Genomic DNA, 24,787 nt, shown 5'->3' with positions numbered 1-24,787 from the left:
CTCAGCCGGGCCGTTCCACTGCTCCACGTGGCATCTGCTGGGACTGGTGTCTCCAAGATGGCAGCCAAGTGCCACAGCTGGGATGGCAGGAACAGCCATAGTTTGGGTATTTCTCTCTTCTCCAGGTGGTCTCCCCAACAGCACTGGCTCAGGACTCCAAGAGTAAGTGTCCCAAGATGACAGACCTGTCACATAAACACTGATTAGTGGTAAACTTCCTGCCACTCACTTGTAATCCAGTGGTCAAAGCAAGTTACCCAGCCACATCCAAATCAGTGTGCAAGGGGACTACAGAAGGGCTTAGATATGAGGACAGATGGTTAATTTGGGGTCATCAGTGTAGCAGTCAACCCACAAACTAAACCATTAATCCATTAATTGGGTGTCTTGCATCCACTTTATCTATGTATTTATCTATCAGTCAGTCTACCTATCTACACAGTCTTGTAAAGAGGCTACTGCTTAGAACATTTACCTACATGAGACAGTATTTTCTTATTTCTTAAGGCTTTGTGTGTTGAGTGGGCTCAGACGGGCGGTTCTACTGCTCCACGTGGCATCTGCTAGGACTGGTGTCTCCAAGATGGCAGCCTAGTACCACAGCTGGGATGAAACCCACCAAATGCTCTTTGGAAAAGGAGGAGGGAGGGAGACAGGAGGGAAAAAAGTATACCTTATGCATGTATGGAATTGCCACAATAAAATCCCTTTGTATTATTTACGTATGCTAATTCAAAAATTTTTTTAAAAATTATAAAATGGACAAGCTGAGGTCCTGAGAAGTTTAGTCACCCTGGTAAGAAGAGATACAGCAGGAATTGGACTCAGGCTTCTAATCCAGAGCCTGAACTGTGAAGCTGGAGGCACAAGCATGAGAGCAGGGAATCATTCACTTCAAGAAGCAAATGATGCCCTGGACAAGCTCAGGCAGTACTTGACCTGATTTATACATTCAATAACAACACAAGAATTTCATTCTCCTTTTTCAAAGAGAACTCTTGGGGACCTCCTCTCTTAAAAAATGGTATTCAATGACACAAGACACCAGCTTGGCATGCCTGGGTTAGAATTTCACTTACTTGTTGTGACTTCATTTCCAGCTCTGACTCTCAGGGCTGTAGTAAAGGTGAGATGGCACAGTCCAGTGAGCATGAAGTGCCCAGAATGTTTGTGATACATCAGTGCTCGTGGCTGTGCACAAGGACACACTGGACAGAGCTGGCCATGGCAGGACATGTGCCAGTCTTGGGGGCTAATCGTCTCCTCCATGAACTCACCAGAGCACAATTAGGGGAATGGGTTTTAACTACAGGATGGGTGGTCACATCTGCCCATGGTCAGAAATCACAGGCCAGGGCAAGGCAGCAAGATTGCTGTTTTGCTACATCTCATCCTGGAAACACAGACACCGTGGTTCCTGGAAGACTCATGACCGGTAATCACAACAGGACTAGTCTAACTAAGCCATCCCAGCTTACCCAGACCCTAGCATTTGCAAGTTTTTAATAAGAAATCCCACAGCATTTGTTGTCATCTAATAATAACATAAGAGTCATTAAAACTGTCTGCACAATAAGGTCTCAACAATAGAGTTCATAAAAACATAAACAGATCTTTTAGAACTACTAGCAAAGAACTTAAACAAAAACTGAATAGGACTCTAAACAGTTTCTCACTCTAGATCACTTTGTAGCAGAGTAATATTACATCCTTTGAGCATGTTCTGACCCAGTTGCTTTCTTGACTTTGTTTTAGAATAAATTTCTTCTGCATCATCTAACACAAGCTTGTATACTCATGAAAACCAGTAACACAGCTCTCTCTCCACATACTCACTGCTCAGAGAGCCACACCTGAATCCGGGATCTCTTTTGTGAGCATCCCAAAATCAGGTTGATGGGCCATGCCATCACTTTCTGCTCCTTTTGGCCCTGACCTTGGTACGCCATGGACTCAGCCAGCTCTGAGATCCTTTCTGAGCATCTCCAAATTTGCCATGTTAGGATCAGTTGTTGAGTCCTGGAATCTTCCAGTACATAAAACGACTTTGCCGCTTAGTGAAGATGTGGAAAAGAAAGAGAGGAAGGACAATTCATTGTGGGTAATCACACCCTAGATTCCATTGTCTGGTTATGCCAACAGCTGCCTGTGGGTTTTAAGGTAATCTACGGCTGGAAGAAAGGGCTCCACATTTCTCCCCTTGGGATCTGAAAGATGGCTTTTCCCATGCTGTATGGTCACCCTGCTTACATGAATTACCATGGCTCTAGATCTCAGCCACGACAGTGTATGAGTAAAGGCTAAATCCCTCTCTGCCTTTTTTTTTTTTTAATCTCTGAAGCAGTTGAGGAATGGGGAGGAGGCCACTTATCACAAAGCAATGAAATGTTGGTGGGGGACACGCCTGTGTCACAGAAAGCAGCTGGCAGCAGACTGTGCTACATGCTCTCAAATGCTAGCAGGTAATTGCAGGACTCTGTCTTCCCAATGTCAGGGAGGGACACAGCGGGTGAGTGAGGAGATGAGTCCAGGTGAACCTGTGTAGGATCTACTCATTTCACTCGTCCCTGGTCCCAAGGAATGGCATGGTGGTCCCTTTTAAAGACAGTTTTAATGAGTCAGCAAATGCAAGCCTCACTATTTCAATGACTGAGCAGTTCCTGAGTATAGTAGCCTGGTACTGTGGGATGGTTTCTATCTGATTAGCTGTGTAAACTCATGCAAGCTTTGTCACCTATACAGTGGAAGTGACAAAACCTGGGTCACAGTATTGGGGGGTAGCCAAGAGAAGTCATTTACACCTTCCTTTCCCTGCCCTTCTTCCACATCTTGTCAGTTTGGCATCCCACATGTGTCTGGGACCCCCTCTCTCTGTACGTCTTCATGCTAGTGCACTCTGTCTCACATGGAGGCCCCCCCACCCAGGATTCCTCAGATGTCAGAGGAAGCTCTCAGAACGCATGTGACCGTCCTGTAGGACAAGGTCCAGACTCCAGCCCAGGACCCAAGAGTTGGGATCTAGCCCTGCGGACCCCTCCCCACCCTGCCCCCACCTCTGTCTCCATGCCCACAGCACAAGTGGAAATCCATGTCTTCTCCTCATTTCACAAGGACCCAACCTGGCAGCAGAGTGTCAAAGCCAGCCGGCTCAGAGGAGGAGGACACAAGGACCACAGCACAGCCATGGACACAAGCGATGGTCAGTGATGGCGCCCACAGAAGCCTGTCCAGCTCTTTGGGAGGATGTGGTTGGGGCAGGGGCAGTGGGCAAGAGGAGCAGGGAGAGCTCCTGTACCTCTGGGCTGCAGGCTGAGTCAATTATTGTTATGTCTATGGCCTTGTTTTCCCTCCGATTTGATATGGGGAGACATGAGAGTCACAGTGCAATAACAGGCATTTGTTCAGTTTTTCCCCCAAACCTAATGATGAGAATAAGTTACTCCATCCTCCACTTAGAAGAGGCTCACATTTGGGATCTGAATGGTTTTCTCTTGGTCCTGTAATATGCACCACTTCCAAGAGTTCCAGAAGTGAGGGGAACCAAGGCAGATCCAGAGGCTACGATACTGATTTCAAATCACAAATACACTTTCAGGAGAAAAAGAGCAGGCGAGGCCTTCAGGGGAGCTTCTCCTGGGCGACCCCATTGTGGGACTGCTCCGCCCCCTCCCCGGGCCCGCCCCCTCCTTGCCCCGCCCCCAGACCCCGCCCCTGCCTGCCGCGCTCCCTCCCTGGCCCCGCCCCTCTCCCTCCCTGGCCCCACCCTCCCAAGGCCCCGCCCCTGCCTTCCCCGCTCCCTCCCCGGCCCCGCCCCTCCCCGACCCCGCCCCTGCCTGCCGCGCTCCCTCCCCGGCCCCGCCTCTCTCGGGCCCCGCCCCCTCCTGGCCCCGCCCCCGCCGTGGCTCCACCCCCAGCTCCATTCAATGCCTAGCATCCCTCTTAGCACCGCAGAGTGCTCCCCTTCCTCCATCCCCTTCATCCCCAAGTCCCTTTCCGTGGTGGAGGGCTCCACTTTCTTCCACCAGAGCGTTCCCATGTGCTCTTCCCAGAGCCCAGGAATCATTTTCCCCACGAAGGAGGCCTGGGCCCCCTTTCTACGCACAGCACCCCTTCCTGTGGGGCGGCCCGTCAAGTCACGTGAGAGCAGTCTGCGCCATCTCGCTGAGCCTCCGCAGTGGACCTGGCCGTCAGAGGGCACACTGAGAACCCAAGGGGTTCTCAACTGGGAGGCCAAGGCGCAGCAGCCGAAGCTGAGGTTCCTGCTTGAAGATTTGGCATGAAATTTGTGTTTGGGGACTGTGACTTTTTTCTGGGTGGACTTTTAGCAGCCGGGGTTTATTTTTGCACAAATGCATTGCCTTGTACAGACAGTTCATAGCTTAGGATGGTTTAACGGACGCGTTTTCAACTTTAGGATGATGCATAAACAGTGTGGATTAAGTAGAAACCATACTTTGAAGTAGTTCGAAGTTCGCAGTTTGACCTTTCCCAGGCTCGCGCTGTGGGACAAGGTTCTCTCTCGCAGTGCCGGGCAGTGGTCGGGAGCCTCTCAGTCAGCCATGCACTCAAGAGGTAAACTGTAGTTACTGTGTTGCTAAACTGATGTTCAGATTAGATGCATTAAATACATTTTCCATCATGACAGGTTATCAATTTACCATAGGTTTATTGGGCTTCATCCCATCCTAAGTGGAAGAGTATCTATTTCCCCACCTCAAGAATCAATTTCTTCTTTACAATTAAAAAATAAAATAAGGGAACGCAACCTGGGATTTTCCCCTTTGATTAGAAAAAGCCAAGGAGGGCCAAGCATGATGGTGCATACCTGTAATTCCAGTAGTTGAGAGGCAAAGACAGGAGGATTGAGAGTTCAAGGCCAATTTGAAAGGAAGGAAGGAAAGAGGCAAAGAAAGCGGGAAGGAAGGGGGAGGGAAGGAAAGGAAAAGAAAAAAGGGAAGAGCTGAAGGGAAGGGAGGAGAAGGGAAGAGATAAAGAAGGGAAGGAAAGGGAAAGGGAAGGAAAGGGAAGGGGGACGGGAAAAGGAGGGGAGTGGAGGGGAAGGGAAGAGAAAATTCCAAGGAATTTTAGTCGAGAGAGGAGTGGGTGGAAGCTGGGGAGCCTGCTGTGCACATGGTGCTCAAATGCAGCCATGTGGCAGTGACCATGTTTCTAGGCTCCAACTCCCCACACTTGGTGGGATTCTGCCCTGGTATTACCAGGACTTCCATATCGGTATTTTAAGGAAGAAAAGAACTTGCTTGATGGAAGTCTTTATAGCTGATGCAGAAAAGAAATTAGCAGCTAAAGGACAATGTTGAAAACCACCCAAGAGCAATAGACTTCTCAGCAATAAAAAGGAACGGACTCCTGATACATGCGGTAAGTCAGGGGTGAAGGCAGGCACGCGAAATGTCACACACTGCATGCGTGACTCCACTTACATGACATAAAAGCCGCAAGGCAGAAATCAGATTAGTGGTTGCATGGTTGGGGGGAAGAGGGAGGCTGAACTATAAAAGGGCAGAAGGAAATTTGGGGGACAGCAGAGCTGTCCTGTGCACTGTGGTGTTATTGCAAGACTGCCGAAACTCACCAAACAGCTGGGCACTGGTGGCTTAAACCTGTAATCCTAGCTATTCAGGAGGCAGAGATCAGGAGAATCCCAGCCCAGGGAAACAGTTCATGAGACTCTATCTCAAAAATACCCATCACAAAAAAGGGTTGGTGGAGTGGATCAAGGTGTAGGCCCTGTGTTCAAACCCCAGTACTGCAAAAAAACCTCACTGAACCACACGCCTAAATTGGGCAAATTTTACTGTATGCAGGTGGCACACACAGGCACGTCCCCCACACACAGGATGAGCACAGTCTGTGGTCTGTGCCTGTGTCACACAGTGAACTTTGGGGGCACATTTCAATGGGAAAAAAAGTTTTGCTTTGCAGGACACTTGACACCATGGGGTAAGACGCATGCCAGTGAGAGGCACTGAGGAGTTCAGCACACCTCTCTGTGTTGGGTTTCATTTGCTTTGCTTTGTTTTCAAAGGTTCTTAGTAAGAGACAGAAGCCAGAAGAGGAAAACGAGCACAAAAGGCTGTTATATAAAATGAAATTGAAGTCGCAATCAAGAGTCTCCCGAAAAAGAAAAGTCCAGGACCTGATGGATTCTCTGCTGAATTCTATCAGACCTTTAAAGAAGAACTGACACCAACCCTCCTTAAACTGTTCCACGAAATAGAAAGGGAAGGAAAACTGCCTAACACATTTTATGAAGCCAGTATTACACTTATCCCAAAACCAGGCAAAGACACCTCCAAAAAGGAGAACTATAGGCCAATCTCCTTAATGAACACTGACGCAAAAATCCTCAACAAAATAATGGCAAACCGAATTCAACAACACATCAAAAAGATTATTCACCACGACCAGGTAGGCTTCATCCCAGGGATGCAGGGGTGGTTCAACATACGAAAATCAATAAACGTAATAAGCCACATTAACAGAAGCAAAGACAAAAACCACTTGATCATCTCAATAGATGCAGAAAAAGCCTTTGATAAGATCCAACACCATTTCATGATAAAAGCTCTAAGAGAACTAGGAATAGAAGGAAAGTTCCTCAACATTATAAAAGCTATATATGACAAACCTACAGCCAGCATTATACTTAACGGAGAAAAATTAAAACCATTCCCTCTAAAATCAGGAACCAGACAAGGATGCCCACTATCTCCACTCCTATTCAACATAGTCCTGGAATTCCTAGCCAGAGCAATTAGGCAAGAAGAAGGAATAAAAGGAATACAAATAGGTAAAGAAACTGTCAAAATATCCCTATTTGCAGACGACGTGATCCTATACCTTAAAGACCCAAAAAACTCTACTCAGAAGCTTCTAGACATCATCAATAGCTATAGCAAGGTAGCAGGATATAAAATCAACATAGAAAAATCATTAGCATTTCTATACACTAACAATGAGCAAAGTGAAAAAGAATGTATGAAAACAATTCCATTTACAATAGCCTCAAACAAAATCAAATACCTAGGTGTAAACTTAACAAAAGATGTGAAAGACCTCTACAAGGAAAACTATGCACTTCTGAAGAAAGAGATTGAGGAAGACTATAGAAAGTGGAGAGATCTCCCATGCTCGTGGATTGGCAGAATCAACATAGTAAAAATGTCGATACTCCCCAAAGTAATCTGCATGTTTAATGCAATTCCCATCAAAATTCCAATGACATTCATTAAAGAGATTGAAAAATCTACTGTTAAATTTATATGGAAACACAAGAGGCCACGAATAGCCAAGGCAATACTCAGTCAAAAGAACAATGCAGGAGGTATCACAATACCTGACTTCAAACTATATTACAAAGCAATAACAATAAAAACAGCATGGTACTGGCACAAAAACAGACATGAAGACCAGTGGAACAGAATAGAGGACCCAGATATGAAGCCACACAACTATAAGCGACTTATCTTTGACAAAGGAGCTAAAAATATACGATGGAGAAATAGCAGCCTCTTCAACAAAAACTGCTGGGAAAACTGGTTAGCAGTCTGCAAAAAACTGAAACTAGATCCATGTATATCACCCTATACCAAGATTAACTCAAAATGGATCAAGGATCTTAATATCAGACCCCAAACTCTAAAGTTGGTACAGGAAAAAGTAGGAAATACTCTGGAATTAGTAGGTATAGGGAAGAACTTTCTCAACGAAACCCCAGCAGCACAGCAACTAAGAGATAGCATAGATAAATGGGACCTCATAAAACTAAAAAGCTTCTGCTCAACAAAAGAAATGGTCTCTAAACTGAAGAGAACACCCACAGAGTGGGAGAAAATATTTGCCAGCTACACATCAGACAAAGGACTGATAACCAGAATATATAGGGGAACTTAAAAAACTAAATTCTCCCAAAACTAATGAACCAATAAAGAAATGGGCAAGTGAACTAAACAGAACTTTCTCAAAAGAAGAAATTCAAATGGCCAAAAAACACATGAAAAAATGCTCACCAGCTCTAGCAATAAAGGAAATGCAAATTAAAACCACGCTAAGATTCCACCTCACCCCTGTTAGAATAGCCATCATTAGCAACACCACCACCAACAGGTGTTGGTGAGGATGTGGGGAAAAAGGAACCCTCTTACACTGTTGGTGGGAATGTAGACTAGTACAACCACTCTGGAAAAAAATTTGGAGGCTACTTAAAAAGCTAGACATTGATCTACCATTTGATCCAGCAATACCACTCTTGGGGATATACCCAAAAGAATGTGACTCAGGTTACTCCAGAGGCACCTGCACACCCATGTTTATTGCAGCACTATTCACAATAGCCAAGTTATGGAAACAGCCAAGATGCCCCACCACTGACGAATGGATTAAGAAAATGTGGTATCTATACACAATGGAATTTTATGCAGCCATGAAGAAGAATGAAATGTTATCATTCGCTGGTAAATGGATGGAATTGGAGAACATCATTCTGAGTGAGGTTAGCCTGGCCCAATAGACCAAAAATCGCATGTTCTCCCTCATATGTGGACATTAGATCAAGGGCAAACACAACAAGGGGATTGGACTTTGAGCACATGACAAAAGCGAGAGCACACAAGGGAGGGGTGAGGATAGGTAAGACACCTAAAAAACTAGCTAGCATTTGTTGCCCTTAATGCAGAGAAACTAAAGCGGATACCTTAAAGCAACTGAGGCCAATAGGAGAAGGGGAACAGGTACTAGAGAAAAGGTGAGATCAAAAAGAATTAACCTAGAAGGTAACACCCACGCACAGGAAATCAATGTGAGTCAACTCCCTGTATAGCTATCCTTATCTCAACCAGCAAAAACCCTTGTTCCTTCCTATTATTGCTTATACTCTCTCTACAACAAAATTAGAAATAAGGGCAAAATAGTTTCTGCTGAGTATCGAGGGAGTGGGGGGGGAGGGAGGGGACGGAGTGGATGGTAAGGGAGGGGGTAGGGGCAGGAGGGAGAAACCCAAGCCTTGTATACACATATGAATAATAAAAATAATAATAATAAAAAAAAGAACTAACAAAAAAGAAAAAAAAGGCTGTCATATTTCCTTTCCCTGACCACCCTCAACCTGTTCTCTTTCCTTAGACTTTAGTCTTAGTAAGGACTGTGTGTTCCCTCAACTGAAGGAGCGGTTAGTATTTATGGGGAACCCTGGGCCCGGGATATCCTCTGCAAAATGTGGAATCCTTCTTCCCAGACTTACCACTTCATACAAATGTGCTTGTCACAGTGCACAATTGGCCTCTGGTGCCATTTATCCTCACCTGAACTCTTACCCCATACGGCTCTCGACCCTATGTGTCCTCACTGCACGGTCTATCTCTACCCTCCCAACCCCTGCTATGGGCCCCGGAAAGACACCATCAGACACCAACTTCTGTCCTGTGGCCCCCTTTCCACAGCTCCCTGTCCTCGTCCCCATCGGATGTAAGGTGTAACGGTTTCTCTGTGCTGCTCATGCCTGGAAGGCTCAACACCCACCGACTATCGGCTTCTTAATCCTTCTCAATTCTGCCCAGCCTTTGTAACACTGCTTTACTTGCATTGTCTTCAGGTAAACCCTTGGTTGTTTCAATCTGACTTCTGTTGGACAGTGACCCTAACTTCCTTACCCAAATTCTGTAATGACGTCTCCGTGTAAAATCTGGTAAAATCCAGAAGTCTTCTGGAGCCTTCCTCACTGATCTCATCAACCACTCTGCCCTGGTCTGCTAGGTTCCATTCTGTTCCAGCCCTTTCCCCTCGAGGCCATTGTGTTTGTCCATGCCCCCTGTAGGATTGCTCCTTCTTCTCCAAATGTTGTGACTATATACCTTCTCATCTAGTGTTGGTCAGATGTCACCTGTTCAGTTCAGTAAAGACCACTCCAAATTAAGTAGCCCTCCATCTCCAGCCTCTCCATCCATTACTCTGCCTTACTGTTTCCTAGCCTTTATCGCTATTGAAAATCATCTAAAGTATGTTTGCACATCTATTTGCTGTCTGTCAAGCCTCTGAGGAGGCTGGAGCTCTGTGCTATTGATCACGGCGTCACCCAAGTTTACAAGAAGAAAGAAACCATGACACAGGCAAATGGAGCCAAGTTAGAGGCGTTTAAGAAAGATGAGGGCAGCAAGGATACTACAGTGTCCTGGGCCAGTCACACCAGGGGAACCAGAACTCCCATGGGATGTGGCAGGGGCTGTGGGTTTTAGTTGCAAGCCCATCGTGCTCTAGCAGGGAGGCAGAGCACTGGTCACTCCCCTCCCTCCCACCCCTTCCAGTGTCTTGCTAGGATCCCCTTTATCCAACAGGAAGTTGGAGAGCCATGGAAGGAATGGCGCCACTCAGATTTGATTCCTGGGACCCAGACGGTTGGAGAGGAGCAAAGAATGCACCCCAGGGAGCCTGGTTCTGTCTACATTAGGCTCACGCCAAAGCTCATCAAGACCCACCATGTTTTACAGCCACAGGAAGTGCCACGCTTCCCGGATTGTGCAACATGGAGGCCTTTCCTGGCAGAAGGAACTCAGAGAAAGAGGCAGGGAATGAATCCATAGGTTGGGCTCCAGTATCTGAGGACTATTTGCTCCCTCTCTAACACAGGGCCATTGGGACAATTGAAGATTCTCTCCATGGTGGGTTTCCCAAACAGGGTTTCCATGACTTCAGCCATGGCCCTGTAGGATGGAGCCAGGATCCATGGCTGGCAAGCATGTGCTCTGTGTGCCAAGGACATTTCTGAAGTTGAAGAGCAGTCTCTATTTGCAGGCTGCATGGAAACAGGAGCTTGTTTTGCATTGTTTTTGGAGACAGAGAGGAATCAGGTAACAAGCTGGCAGCTCTTCTGAGTTTTTCATGGAGAGCCGAGCTCTCTGGGCTTTGTGGGGCAGGAACACTATCACCAATCCACAGGAATAGGAGCTGAATGGGGAGTAGCCAAGTCACTGCATATGACTGTCATCAACTTCAGCAAGGTGTGGAGTTACTATGGTGACATGTATGAAGTAGGTACACAGAAAGGGACGCTTAATCAGAAATCCCCGAGTGTCTGCCCAGCATGGGAAGAGGTGAGGATTCCCAGTCATGTGAAGATGCAAGCGTTGCCTTTAATAAGGGATGAAGGCAGCTACAGATGCATGACGGAGACCCAGCTCCAAGGGGACATGCCACGTTACTAAAGGGACAGTGGGAGCCTTGTCACAAAGGGTTTGAGCAGTAAGTAGAGGATTATGTGGTTTGATGGAAGTAACTGCCCAAGGATCTCTCCCACTTCCTCAGTGTGGTATGGAAAGCAGAGGAGCCCTGGGACGGCCGTGGAACTGGAGAGGCCAGGGCAGGAGAACAGACTGCTGGGATGTGCGAGTCAGTCTGGTAGCTGAATTGTGCCACCCTATAACTGCAGCAGGGTTGTAAACAGCTCTGAGTTCTGCCCTGGTCTGTGTAATTTCCCATCAGACCTCTCTGCTTGATCCGTTCCCGTGCCATTTAGATGAAATAATGTCACTGCTTTCACTTCCTTTGTGTTCCTTTTGTTACCAAAGGAAAATGAGTTCCCAGTGTGTGTTCTTTTCTGCTTAACAGATGACACGCTCATCCATCCAAAAAAGAAGAAAACCAGCAAGTACGGGTCCTCTGGGGATTTTTAAAACTCAAATCTATAATGCAGAAACTTGTTCTTTTTTGCCATAAACCACCCTAAGGCAACAGCTGATAACAGATTAAGTAATTAAACTTCTATAGGAATTTCATTATTTCATTAGTCCATGTTCTTGGAGTCTTTACCGTGTACCAGGCTCTGTACTAGGCGTGGAAGGATACAAGATGGATAAGACAAGGCCTAGGTGGAGAGCACTTCACTCTCACTCATTCTCACTGCGCCAGTGAGAATCACAAGGTGTTGAGAGACCTACAGGAGAAGCCGCTGACCTTGACAGGAACAGAGAAGGCCAGCAACAGGGCGACAGTGCCTTCCATGTGGCTCTCCAGGTGCACCTGCACTCTGCTCTGGGCCCTGGGGCTGATTTGCAGGGACTGCAACCAGGGGTTCCCTGCCTGATGCTTCTACTCAGATTTGGGGCCTCCTGGCAGCAGATGAACCCAAAGGAGGAAAGCAAAGCTGGGCTCCCCCTTTCAGGTCCTCACCAACTGGCTGTGTCCCCTCCAGAAGGATGTAGCTCCTGGTGGGGTGGGGGAGGGGTTTCTGTACACCGCTCTTTCCCCCAGTCCCAGTAACCTCTCTCACTGCCATTTCCCGCCTGTGGGGTGGTCATGGTACTAGTTAGCCACAGGGCCCTGAGACATCACCTCTGGTCTCTGTACACACCTTTACAATGATTCTCCCAGGGACCCAGTGATAACTGGTCCCTTCCTGCTGGGTCCTGGGTTTCCAGGGACAGGTGTTGTCTGAGTTGATACCAAATGGTGAGCAGATACTTGGGTCCAGAGGGGAGCAGTGAGCAGCCAGCTCAGAGGTGTGGAGGGAAGAGACCAGTGTGTGCCACAGCCAAGGCTTCATTCTTGACCCCTCGTTCTCCTTCACCCCAAAACTGACCTGGACACCACACCCTGCACGACCTACTTCTCCCCCATCCCTCCAACCTGCCCACCCCTCTGTACCTCCACTGTCCTCATAAGCTCTGCCAGCTTGGTAATCATTTCCACACCCTGGTTACAACCTTCCCCTGTTCCTCACGTCAGGGTAAATGCACCCCTGGGGCGGGGACCTCATAGCTCTCCCTGCTGGTCTTGAGCCCCAGGACTGCACCTGTGGCGGGAGCTCTCATCAGTCCACTCAACTTCCTATCCCCATCCTCAGAGCACACCTCCGGGGCTGCTTCCTACAGGCAGCCTCCAGGATCGCCCACCCACCTTCAGTGAGCACTGCTCCTCCCCTGGGGTGAGGCGTCTCTGCCATGTCTTGTGCTCCTGTGGTGCCCTGTTGCTTTCTCTATCTTGGTCCTGCTCACGGGATCCTCAGCAGTGTCTTTGCTGTTCAGTCTCCACCCTGATCTGCTGACTTCTGAAGATTAGGGACTGAACTGTCTTTATATCCTGGCCCAGTGCACAGAGCAGGGTACACAACAGGTACTCCATCAATGTTTGTTGACTGATTGATGAACAGTTGATTCGCTAGGGTCATGGTGCACCAGGGAGAAAAAAGAGGAGGAGTGTGAGTGTGAGGCAGGAGCGAGGCCAACCGGATCCAGATGAGAACAGACATGATATCCAGGTCATCCTGAAGACGACAGGAGCCATGAAGGTCTCAAGCAAGGCGTGAGGCTGAGGACCAGACCAGATGAGCACCTTAGGCAGCTGTCTGCAGCAGCATCTACGGGGCAGACAACAACCCAAGATCAAGATGGTAGCGATGGAGGCACACAGAATCCCAGCCTTCACCACGGCAGGGCAGGATGATTTAAAAAAAAGAGAAATCCCACATGGAAAATCCCTGGAGTCCAGGGGAAGAGTGGCTGTGGCCGTGGAAGACACAAATATAACGTAGACAGGGCCGAGAGCAGGTGTGACACTCGGTCGCCCGTGCTTATCCATGGGGCTTGCATCCTCATCCCAGGGATTCCAAACTCGGGGATGCTTTGGTGCCTTATATTAACGGCACAGTACTGGCCGATCCTACACACACACCCTCCCATACACTTGAAACCATCTCTAGGCTATTTATGACCTCCAGCACGCTACGCGCAGAGTATCGTCTGTGTGACTTAAGGAAAGTGCACGATCAAATAGGCTTGCAATTTTTTCCAAATATTTTTCATTGCAGTTGGTTGAATCCACTGATGTGAAGGAATGTTCATATTTTCTTTCTTAAAAAATTTAAAATGCCTTTTATTTTTACAGTCTAGGAGGATGCCCATGAAAATACCAGTGGGAATTTGGGATGTTGGAAATGCAGGTAAATTTCATCTCATCTGTCTTCTTTCTAGACTTCTTGTTTTTTAAACTACGAGCATGAATAATTTTCCACAACAATAACACTTCTTAGAGGGAGAGAGTGTTGCAGGAGTTTGCTGGCTGAGATATGGGACACTGAGGCAATTTAGCAGGAACCAACGTTTTATTGTGCCAGCACAGACTCAGCAGACCCATGTCCAAAGGCTGAGCCCCGAGAACAAAGGGGTCTCACCTTATATACACTTGCAAGCAGGTTACAGAAGCAAAAAGCATGGTCTAATCCATATATGGTTATATTTATTTTTATTGGCTACTTCATCCTAGTGCTATGTGGCTTTCCCCTCCCTGGTGCTACGTGACCTTCCTCATGTTCAGATTTCTCTGCTCTGCCATCCCTACCTCCCTGCTACTTTCTCAGGACTCAGGCCTAGACTGTTTTCTTCTGATCCTCCTCTCTGCTACAAAGAGAGAGAGAGAGAGAGAGAGAGAGAGAGAGAGAGAGAGAGAGAGATGGGTGGGATTCTGACTGGTGACTCATCAGTACCTTTCATCACTACTGATGAAACTTCAGCCATGGCAGCAGAGAGGCCCAAAAACTTGACCTCCAGTGGGGAGTGAAGAGCACAGACTTTGGAGTCAGACAGGGGATGAACTCACAGGGCCAGGCCTGTTCTGCTCACTGTCACCTCCACATGGCCCAGGACCCGGCGTGGCACACAGCAGAGGCTCAGGACCTGTTTGTATGTAATGAACAAAAGCCCTGTCCCTCCATTTCCTCCCTGAATGACTTTGAGCACGTTAGTTCACCTCTGTGTGTATGGGTAATCCTTTATAAAATGGAGACTAATGATCGTAATGAACACAGAAACGGGATGGTGTATATCAGCCTGGTCCTTGAACTCGGTGAACAGTGCAAAGCTGAAAGTCCCAGCCAGCTCCCAGTGAAGAATTCCCGCTAGAATTTTATTCCTTCTTAACTTTCAAAACACAGACGGCACCTTATCCATCAGGCCCAGTGGCTAGGGCCGTGAGAATGCTTTATTTATTTTGGAATCCGAAGAATGCACATGTAATAATAAACCCAGCCTGGATTGTACTCATGTTTATGATAATGCATGGAAAAATATAATTTAAATTTTTTTAAATGGAGGAAAGGAGCATGAAGGAAAAGTTACCTACAGTCACAAAAGTCATGACGTCTCCACACTTCTCTCATCATGACATTATTCCCGTGGATGGTTTCATTTAAAATTTTCTACCTTGTGGGTGGTAAGGGAGGGGGTGGGGGCAGTGGGGAGAAATGAACCAATCCTTGTATGCACATATGAATAATAAAAGAAAAATGAAAAAAAAAATTTTCTACCTTAAGTGGACGCTGCAAGTCCACCATGAGGTTGTACAGATTGAAATCAAGGGCGTGGGAGAGACGCCACCAGCAGCATTCTGTAGCAGAGAGCCATGGAGGAGGCGACGGAAAGTGGAAGGATGCAGAGAGATCTGCTGTTTCCTCATGCACACCATCCCAGCGTGGTGAACTCTGCGTGTCAGGAGCAGGGTGGCACAGCATTGTCATTTTCCAAGTCATGAGGAGAAGGCTAAAAATTACACAGATGATGAGACCTGGGGCAATAAGGTCACAGCTTCCTTCTTGATGTTGCAATGTGTCGTGTCAGAATCGATCGTTTTGCTGAAATACTGACTATGTGAGCTCTGAAGAAAGACAATGAAAGTGTGTTAAGTGTGAAGATGCCAGGGTGTTCTTCACCTGAGCCCAGATAAAAATTTCAACCACTTGGGTAAATAGAAAAATAGAAATAAATTATCAGAATGATCAGTAGGTGTTTTGCCAACTCGGGTACAGTTGCCATCAAAACCTACCTCTGGTGATGGAATGCTGAGTTATTTTCATTCTTTTCTGTGTATCTCTCTATTTTACTTTGCTTTTAAAATGAACACCTATAAATCATATCTCTAAAATCATATTTCTTAGCCCAATTATAAAAGATAGCATCACACATTGAGAAATTTCTTTCAAGAAAATTAGAAAGCGAGGTGCTTGGGGCTCGTGCCTATAATCCTAGCTGCTTGGAAAACTGAGTTTGGGAGGATTACAGTTCAAGATCAGCCAGGGCAAATAGTATGTGAGACCCCCCCATCTCCAAAATAACCAGAGCAAAATGGGCTGGAGGTGTGGCTCAAGCAGTAGAGCACTTGCTTTGCAGGTGCAAAGCCCTGAGTTCAAATCTTAGTCCCACAAAAAAAGAAAATAATTGGAGGTTCATGGTGAAGCTGTTTATAAAATTAAAAACTCAAAATAAGCTAATCAATAATACAAGATTGATTACACACATTATATTATGCTGTGTTATGTTATATTACATTATATTTTTGCCAGTACTGGGTTTGAACTCAGGACCTCATGCTTGCTAGGCAGGGGCTCTATCATTTGAGCCACTCCACTATAACACATGTTTTAGTTTAACCTTAAATGATTATTAAAATTATTTAGATCAGTACTGATTGATATGGAAGACACAGAATATATTGTTGAGTATAATGTATAAAAGAGTAAATGTGACGTAATTTACCTTCTTACATAATCAGAAATACTTCTTTTTAAGGCCAGGAGGGATATACATTTAAACAGCAGTAATTTTGGTGGTATAGGACATACAGGAAGTTTTAATTGTCTATAATTTTCTTCTCTCTCTCTCTCTCTCTCTCTCTCTCTCCTATGAGCAAATGCTCTCTTCTAAGTAGGAACATTTCCCCTGGACATCAGTTCTCTGATTAAAATCCCAAGTGATTTTGAAAGGAGGAATCTAAAGATGCCGTTGCTACAAATCCACATCTCTGAGATTCCTCCACTCCTCCCCATTCAACCCAATCCTCCGCCCTGCTTTCCACATGACAATCATCCCAGAACTCACAAGCTCAGCCCCTTATTTCCCAAACCCACTTGCAAACCCACACTGAGGGGTCCTCTGTTTGTTAGAATATCTTTAAGATACTGAGATGTCACAAGAGAGACAACACAACTCAGAAGCCACTGGGAAAGGCAAAATTTACTTCTGCAGAAGGATTTGTGCCAGACCAAGAGTCTGGGAGGCAAGCACACCAGGCGGGAAGTTCACTCAGGTTTGATCTCTAATGCCATGCTGCCCCTCCCTTGAATTTGGCAGGTTTTGCATTCATGGTCTACGTGGTTGGCTAATTGGAAAGGGGCCAGGTTGGGAAGGGGCTTTGAAGACAAAGAAGTTTAAAAGCTCAGGAAAGCAATCACTGTTTTAGGTTAGCAGAATTTTGTCTGGCAGAGGATAACAACCCTTTGCTCTTAATGGAAAATTTTATCAGGTCAAGCAGAGTCCTTGAAACATGCAGATGGGAAGTGAGTTAGTGAGACAGTTACTACTGTTTAAATCTTTTGTCAGAAAGACACAACCTAAGCTGATTCTTACATGTTTATCCAGGAAGTGATGGCACCGTGGAGTCTTTGGGCAGCAACATGGCTGAAAGTGACTGGGATTTTAGAAAGCCTAGTCTGAGAGCTGAAAGCAAAAATTCAGTTTTACTGCCACCATTTGTAGCTAGAATGAGAAGAGTCTGGATTAAGACCACAGCTGTGGGGAGGAAAAAGTGGCAAAGAAAATAAAATATTTACCATTTGAATTCAGGATGTCTACTATAAGAAGAAGCGTGCCTGCAGGCGTGTCCCAACTCCAGTGAGTCACACCCCTGACCCCTCAGACACACCCCAGAGGACCAGGGGGCTGAGTCCTGACCCATTGGCAGCCCCACAGCATGGCTGTCACTCACAGTCACAGGCATGTGTGTCCAGATGAGCCCAGAACCTCCCAGTGAGCAGGTGTCATTGTCATGTTCTCCTCCAACTCAACTCAAGCGTGAGCAAAACCAAGAGCAAAGTGTTTCCATGGCTCCTTAAGAGTCTCACAGCGCTAAACGACCTAGTCAGCCAGGGAGCTCCCAGCCCCTCTGATTATCCTGGGCAGGTCCTCCCTGTACTTGACTGCAGCGCTTCATGGTAGCCCTGTGTGGGTCATTATCCCCATTCTACAGATGGGAGCTGAGGCTCGTGGAGTTTAAGAAGCTCTCCCAAAGAGTGGGGGCGGGGATTCCGAATTAGAACTCATATCTGTCTGGTTCCAAAGCCCTGTGCTGCAGTTCACTGGCAAATATGACAGGTCACATAAGGACAGAGAAAAAAAATTAAAGACCACCAAGGGCAATGACCCAAACCAGCACAAAGTACTGGAGAAAATGAGCCCAGAAATTCTGGCTCGCCTTTGGGTGTGTTTCAGGATCAAGTCCGTTCTCCTATGGTACGCCTGCAGTTTAGCCTGGCCAGTGGCCTATAGGTGTCTCTTCCCACTCACAGGCAGGCCTGGGTTAAATGGCCAGCACTTCGGGAGCCACCCACGGGCCCGGCATCTCCACACCACCCAGAGGACCCCAGTGTTGGAAAACTGAAAGCAGAAATTCCAACTGCCAGATGGGACCTTACACTGTACAGTACCATTTCCTAAAAATGAAGCAGCCTGACAAACCCTCTGTGTAACGACAGAATGTCTTTGGACAGACAGAGCTCAGGTGTCTCCTGCAAAAAGCAAGATGGGCCCTTTCAATCACTTTTTTGTCCTTGCCGGATGGAAGGTGGGGACAGAGCGCTTTGTGTCCAGGTTGCAGCACTGCCTGAGGTCCAGTTTCTCAATGTGGAGAGTTGAGTACAAGCAGGAGAACAAGAAAAAGGCTTCAGGGATTTTCACTGTGTCATTAGCAGGAATAAGGAACCAAAACTGAGAAGTTTTGGGACCCAATTGTTATTGAAATAATAATTTGTTCCATCTTTCATATTTATTGGTTTCTTGTCTAGCTACTCAAAAGAGAGAGAGAGAGAGAGAGAGAGAGAGAGAGAAAAGCCACAGCTACAACTAACACTCATAACATGTAAAATGAATCGGACCAACCTCAGTGAAAGGCATTCTGTCCCGGTGTTTGGCTGCCTTACCTTCTCTGTAAACCCAGCCTTGTGCACTTACCATCTGTCTATGCTTCCCCATAAATCCAGCAAAAGGCTCTCTGCGACCTCCAAGACCAGGCATTTCACTTTCTCACATCAAATCTCTGATTTGGCGCTCATCTCCACGTGGACACGTGGGAAGGTGAGAGAAGGCAGACACACAAGCGATGAGAGCACACGGAATGTGGTTTGCCTCCAGAGTGTGCTCCTCACGCCTGACGCTCTTCTCCAGCTGCTCTGCCAGGTCCCCGTGGGGAAGACCATGCACTGAGCATCTTCCAGCCCCAGGCAGAGTCGAGTTTGTGGTAGATTTTCAGTGAAGAGGCTGGAAGTTGCAGCAGGGCAGGAGGAGCACGAAGAGGAAGAAAAGCCAGGCACACCTAAAACCTGAGCAAGGGCTGCTTGCAGTGCCCATGACAGCGAGGGCTCACTTGGATCTAATTCCGCCACCAAGGTCCAGTGGGCAGCAGTGAAGCCCGAAGCAGTGTCAGGTGGCTGTGACCGAGGTACACGGCTACAGCCGGTTGGAGGCTTCTGAACTGGCCAGGGAGGACAGGGAACTTGAAGGGAGTCTCACCTGCTCCTCCCCGCCAAGGGATGCTTTGGAAACAACTGGCCAGTCCTGACAGTCACCGACAGTCCTGGGCACCTCGGGTGTGGGCAGCTCTGAGCTAGGACACCACCACTAAGGCCTGGCAGACTCGGGAGGACATAAAGACACTTGCCCGAGTGCACAGACTCTGTATTTAAGATGGCTGTCTCGGCTCCTGATCTGGAAGCAGACTGTCACAACTAAATTATGAATTCTTCTCTACTGTGGTGCTCCTTTGTTCTTGATGTGGCACATTGCACTTTGTCTGTATTGTGTAGGAAGAGGTGGCCCATCTGGGTACTACACCATGTTTGTGGCAATGATTATAAAGTAGATGGATTTTCAAGCCAAGAAGCCACAGCCACTGATCTTTATTTTGCAGAGTATCTCGCTCTTCAGGGAAACGCGAAGCCTAGTCTGTAACTGTCATGGTGGGGGCAGCAGACTGTCTGTACTGCAAAGCCCTCGACTGCCTGTGTGTTTGGAAGTAGAAGTGGAGACTGGAACCTGCCTTTCCAGCACCTGCCATGGTATTGGGAAAACCTTTGTCCGTGGCAGAAGGGACCAGGCACAGAAGTCACCATTTCAATCCCATCTCTCTTACCCCTGGGCCACCACTGCTGTTAGCTGACTCCTAAAGTTCACCCCACTTCTCAGTCTCTCCCCAGTCCTCCCAAGGAATGTCTGCTTACTCTCAGATCAGCTTTTCTGGTCTTCAATGACTATTCTTCTTGGACCCCTCTCTTTTCAACCCACTCCCCATAGTCCTAGTCTCAAATCAGGCCTCCTGTCCTAAACCACTGTAACAGCCTCTCACCTCCCTCCCCATCATCCCCTTGTCCAAAGGGACTCTTCACGGGTCCTTGGGTCACTCCCCTCCTTGCAGTTCTCTGCAGCACCAACCTGACATGTTTGGGTTCTCACGATCAGATCCCTGCATAGTGTTCTTAGAAAAAATGGGAATGGTCTTTTCTGTTGCTGGGGAGGTTAACAACATAGGAAGGCCTTGGCAAGGGTCTTCATGGTTGGGGCTCACAACACAGCACCAGCTGTCTTCAGCTCCCAGAGAGCAAGCTCTGCCCAGGAAGTAATGACCACCATTTGATTCTGTCTAAAAGTGGACTCTGTGAGACCCTTCCTTCCCAAGTACGGCCCTGGAAGTGGTGTGGGTTCAAATCCCAGATATTTATCTTTATCTTGGTAGCAGGCAAAGGTTCACGAATATATTTTAGCTTTCTGAAAGCCTTGAGGAACTAAAATAGAAGTAGCCAACCTAATTGCCAGCTCTATTGAGAAGGCATTGGCTTGAGGATGAGAAAGAGAAAGAACTCCACGTGGGCCCAAATGAGCCCGGAACTGCTCTGTACTGAAAGATTCCTCGTATACTTTTCTTTGTGTTTTGTAACTGAGTCCCTGTGGGGAACATTTTCTCTTTAGGCTTTGAGATCCATATTAATTGCTCAGTAAGGACAAGTGGAGTTGACAAACCAGTTTTGACACCGAGGGAGAGACAGACCCTCATTGGCTTCAGAGCCAGCGAAGCTGAAAGCGGCTGACTGTTGGCTAAACGGCCAGTGAGATGATGTTGGCCTCCTGTGGCCTCCTGTGGCCTCCTGTGGCCTCCTGTGCTCCAGCCTTCCTCTGTAAGGCCCTCTAAGACACCTCACTAGGGGAGTGGGCACAGGTCCAGCATTATGAACTCATCAGACCTGGGTTCAAATCCTTAAGATGTGTGGCCTAGACTAGGTGCTGTCAGACTACGTGTGTGCCAAGCCCAGGCCACCAACTGACTTGTAGATAAGTTTCGTTGGCTCACAGCCATGTTCAAAGACTAAACCATTTTCTACCCGACCTTCTATGGAAAGAGGTTCTAGGCCCCTGGCCTAGCACAAGTGGCTGCCTCCATGTCATCGTGTACAGGATGACACAATTTGTGTATGGGATGTTGCCATTCTAAGAGGTTTTGTGGTGCCACCAGTGCTACTCAAAAATAAGTACACTTGAAAAACTCTACATTGAATAAGGGACCTGTGAGAAGTCAATCAGGAAGTAAAGAATGAGACCCTGTGACTCCAGTGTCACGATCATGTGGGGAGGCAGGAGGGCAGTTTGGTCAAGAGGAGGTGAGACTGACCAGATCAAACGACATAAAAACGCTTAGGATGCGTTTCAAGCGCCCTTCAAGAGACACCTGGTTGGGGACGTCCTTGGAACCTCTTTTCTTGTGGTTAACTCAATAGTCAGTACATTACGACTTAAGAGGATGTTTGCGCAGAAGGGAAAGTCCCCGTGCTAGCACATGCCCTGAAAGCTGGGGAACTTGTCCTTGGATGACCTTTGAGACATTCCCCCTACTTAAAGCTTCCTATATGGACTACACCCCATGCGTGTACTTACGACAGAAAGCCTTGTGATAGGGAGTACGCAGTCAACAGTAAGTTATGTAACATCCTCCTGTCAATCAAAGCTGTCAATCACAGGGGGTGCCTCTCTCCGCCCCCTTTCAGCCCCTCCCTCAGTCCCAGCTTCTGCCTTAATCACTTGATTCTGCAGAGAATCAAGGCCTTGAGCTCGTCGCTCAGGTCCACTCCTGTCTGTGGGAGTGTTTTTCCACTTTCAATAAATCTACACTTTGTCTGCTACCTCTGTGTCTTTTGTCTAAAACTGTTCGATTCACCAAGAACCTGGAATGCTCACAAGTGAGAGGTGCCCAGACCCCCCGGGGGGTATCGGTGATGAGAGTTGTCTTCAAACATACAGGCACATAGGTCAGGAACACACAGAGACTTCCCAAGGGATGTAGACAGTCTAAAAGTCCCATTTCCAGATCTGAATTCCATACGTGTTCTTTCATTGAATGGATACACGTAAGATCTGTTTGGGTGAACAGTGGGGGTAGCCATGTTAGGACCAGACACCTTCCCCTTGCAAGTGGCTTACAGGAACCCTCCCCCCACCCAGCCCCAAAGAAGGACAAACATTTACCTTTAGCCATTGTCACTGGGGACCAAGGACAGTTGAGCAGACGGGTGACCTAGCCACAACCTATTTCCTCGGTTGGCCAGCAGTGGCATTCCTTAGTGACCCAGAAGAAAGTTTTCCCACCCAGCGAACTTCCTGGCACTTTTCCACCAGCTCCGGGTGTGTCAGCCCCCAATCTGTAAGTCACATTGGGCCACAGCTTCTGCTAGAGAGCTACCTCTGCAGGCTCTTCTTTCCCGAATGAAGCTTGTGCTGACGGTGAGCATCTCCTCACCCATCTCTCCGGCCCTCTCAGTCTCACGACCCAATGCAGCTGGAGTCCAAGTACCCAGGATTGCCTCCGCCCACCCGGGATGATAAATCACGCAGCCCTGAGGCCCTCGTCTTAGATTTTTGTTAAGCCTGAAGCTTTGCATTAACACGGTGTTTGGGGCATGCCGAGACACTCTGGATTCAAAACAACCTCCCTGGTGCAGTTTCGGGAGGCGTCTTTCTTCCCCTGAGACTGGAATGTTCCTGACACGACCAAATTTTTTGAGATATATTGAAGAAAAAAGCACAGGTTAAAAATTTGACATTATTTCCTTCAGACTTGGTGCTTTTTATTCAACATGATGGTTAAGGTTACTTTATCAAGACATATGAAATACTTATGCCAATTGTTATCCAGCTCTCCCTGATACCAAGTTATCATGGAAAAATGAGACCCGATGAAACTATTGTAAGAATAGTGGGGGGGGGGGTGGAGGGTAGAGGAAAATGATGGAGGGCTGAATTTAACTAAGATATATTGTAAGCGCTTTTGTAAATGCTGCAATGTAGCCCCAGTACAACAAAATAATATGCTAATTAAAAATATTCTCCCAGGAGGTAGATAAGCAAGAAAGCTTGAGGCTGTCTCAGTGTTGTCTCAGGGTCACACTAAATTAGACAGTGTGGAAAAAGTCCATCCAGAGGCCCGTGGACAGCAGCTATCTGGGCTGCCTCTCTGCTCCAAAGTCTACACTTGCTCTCAAGAGAGGTTTGGAAGACAGCTTGATTTGGGTGGCTACTCAGTTGTCACCCAGCATTGCATTGTATCACTGGAGAAAGTGCCAGCCAGCGAAGAGCTGTGGCAGTCCTGGGGCCACCTCCTTCCGCAACGCTCCTTTGCAGAGGACTTTTCACTTGGTCCAGTGAGTGCTTCCTGAGCTCCCCAGACCTGGGAGGCTGAGGCTGCACAGTGGCTTCCCAGTCCCCTGAGCACCTTCCCTCTGAAAGACAGCACGGAAGGAGAGAGTTCCTCTTCCAGAAACGCTGTGCCTCCTCCTGGCACCACCCACACCCAGCCAGCTTGTGGCATTTGGGGCTGTCTTACTGTCTCAGAAGTTAGAGAACAATCTGGAAGTTCCAACTTGGTGAGTTTTCTCCACCCTCACAGATGAGTTCCTCAAAATATTTAAAATTACACAGGAAGTTCTGAGCCACTTCCCACCTTACTGGGAGAGCCCAGGTGAGGACATCCCCTCACCTTCTGAGCCTCACCGCCTCACACGGTCCAGTGCTCGTTTTTTGGTAAGGGCTGCTGTTTCCAATAAGAAACCACACACACACACAGACAGACTGCTTTCAAGTGACATCCCAAATCAGGTCCCTCAGGAAAGCCAGAGTTCATTTCTAAAAGACTGGATTCTTGAAATACTAAAGGCTGTGTGTCCATCCCATCAAAATGCCTATAGAATTGAGCATCAATCTCTCCTCCGTGTGTCAGTTAAGACTCTATGTTGAAAAAACAAAACAAAAAAACCAAATCAAATGAACTCAAATACTAGTGTCGATGACACGCAAAGTAATCGTTTCTTTCCTGGAAGTCCTGACCCACAACTTACTTCTTATTGCCTGAGTTTGAGACATGAGCCCATTACAGGATCCAGTCAACGGGGACCAATCTGTGTTGTGAGGATGGAGTTACTGCTCCCCCCAATTCACTGGTAGACCCAGTTTCTTCTCCACCTGAGAACAGCTTCATGCTGCACAGGACAAGCTTGGTGACAATTGTTACACTGACTGATCTTCTGAACTCTTGTCTTGCCATGACCTTCAAGATAGGACCCCTCTTGTGTGTCTCCTGACAGACACCCCACTTCTACGTGTCTGTCTCTTCTGAACCCAGTACGGCCCACCGAGCCCAGACTACTGCCTGGCCTGCTTGCCCCATTGTGTGGGATCTCGGATTTAATGTAGAATCT

General features: G+C 47.4%; 1 pseudogene; it reads right to left on the bottom strand.

Moving 5' to 3' along the window:
- Window positions 1-1,672: 1,672 nt before the first annotated feature.
- Window positions 1,673-1,949, bottom strand: LOC109681525 (small nuclear ribonucleoprotein E-like; annotated as a pseudogene).
- Between the last annotated feature and the right edge of the window lie 22,838 nt (window positions 1,950-24,787).

Source organism: Castor canadensis, chromosome 17, assembly GCF_047511655.1.
Source record: "Castor canadensis chromosome 17, mCasCan1.hap1v2, whole genome shotgun sequence".
Lineage (NCBI taxonomy): Eukaryota > Metazoa > Chordata > Mammalia > Rodentia > Castoridae > Castor > Castor canadensis.
The sequence above is the reverse complement of the archived record's forward strand: the minus strand, read 5'-3'. Positions and strand labels throughout refer to the sequence as shown.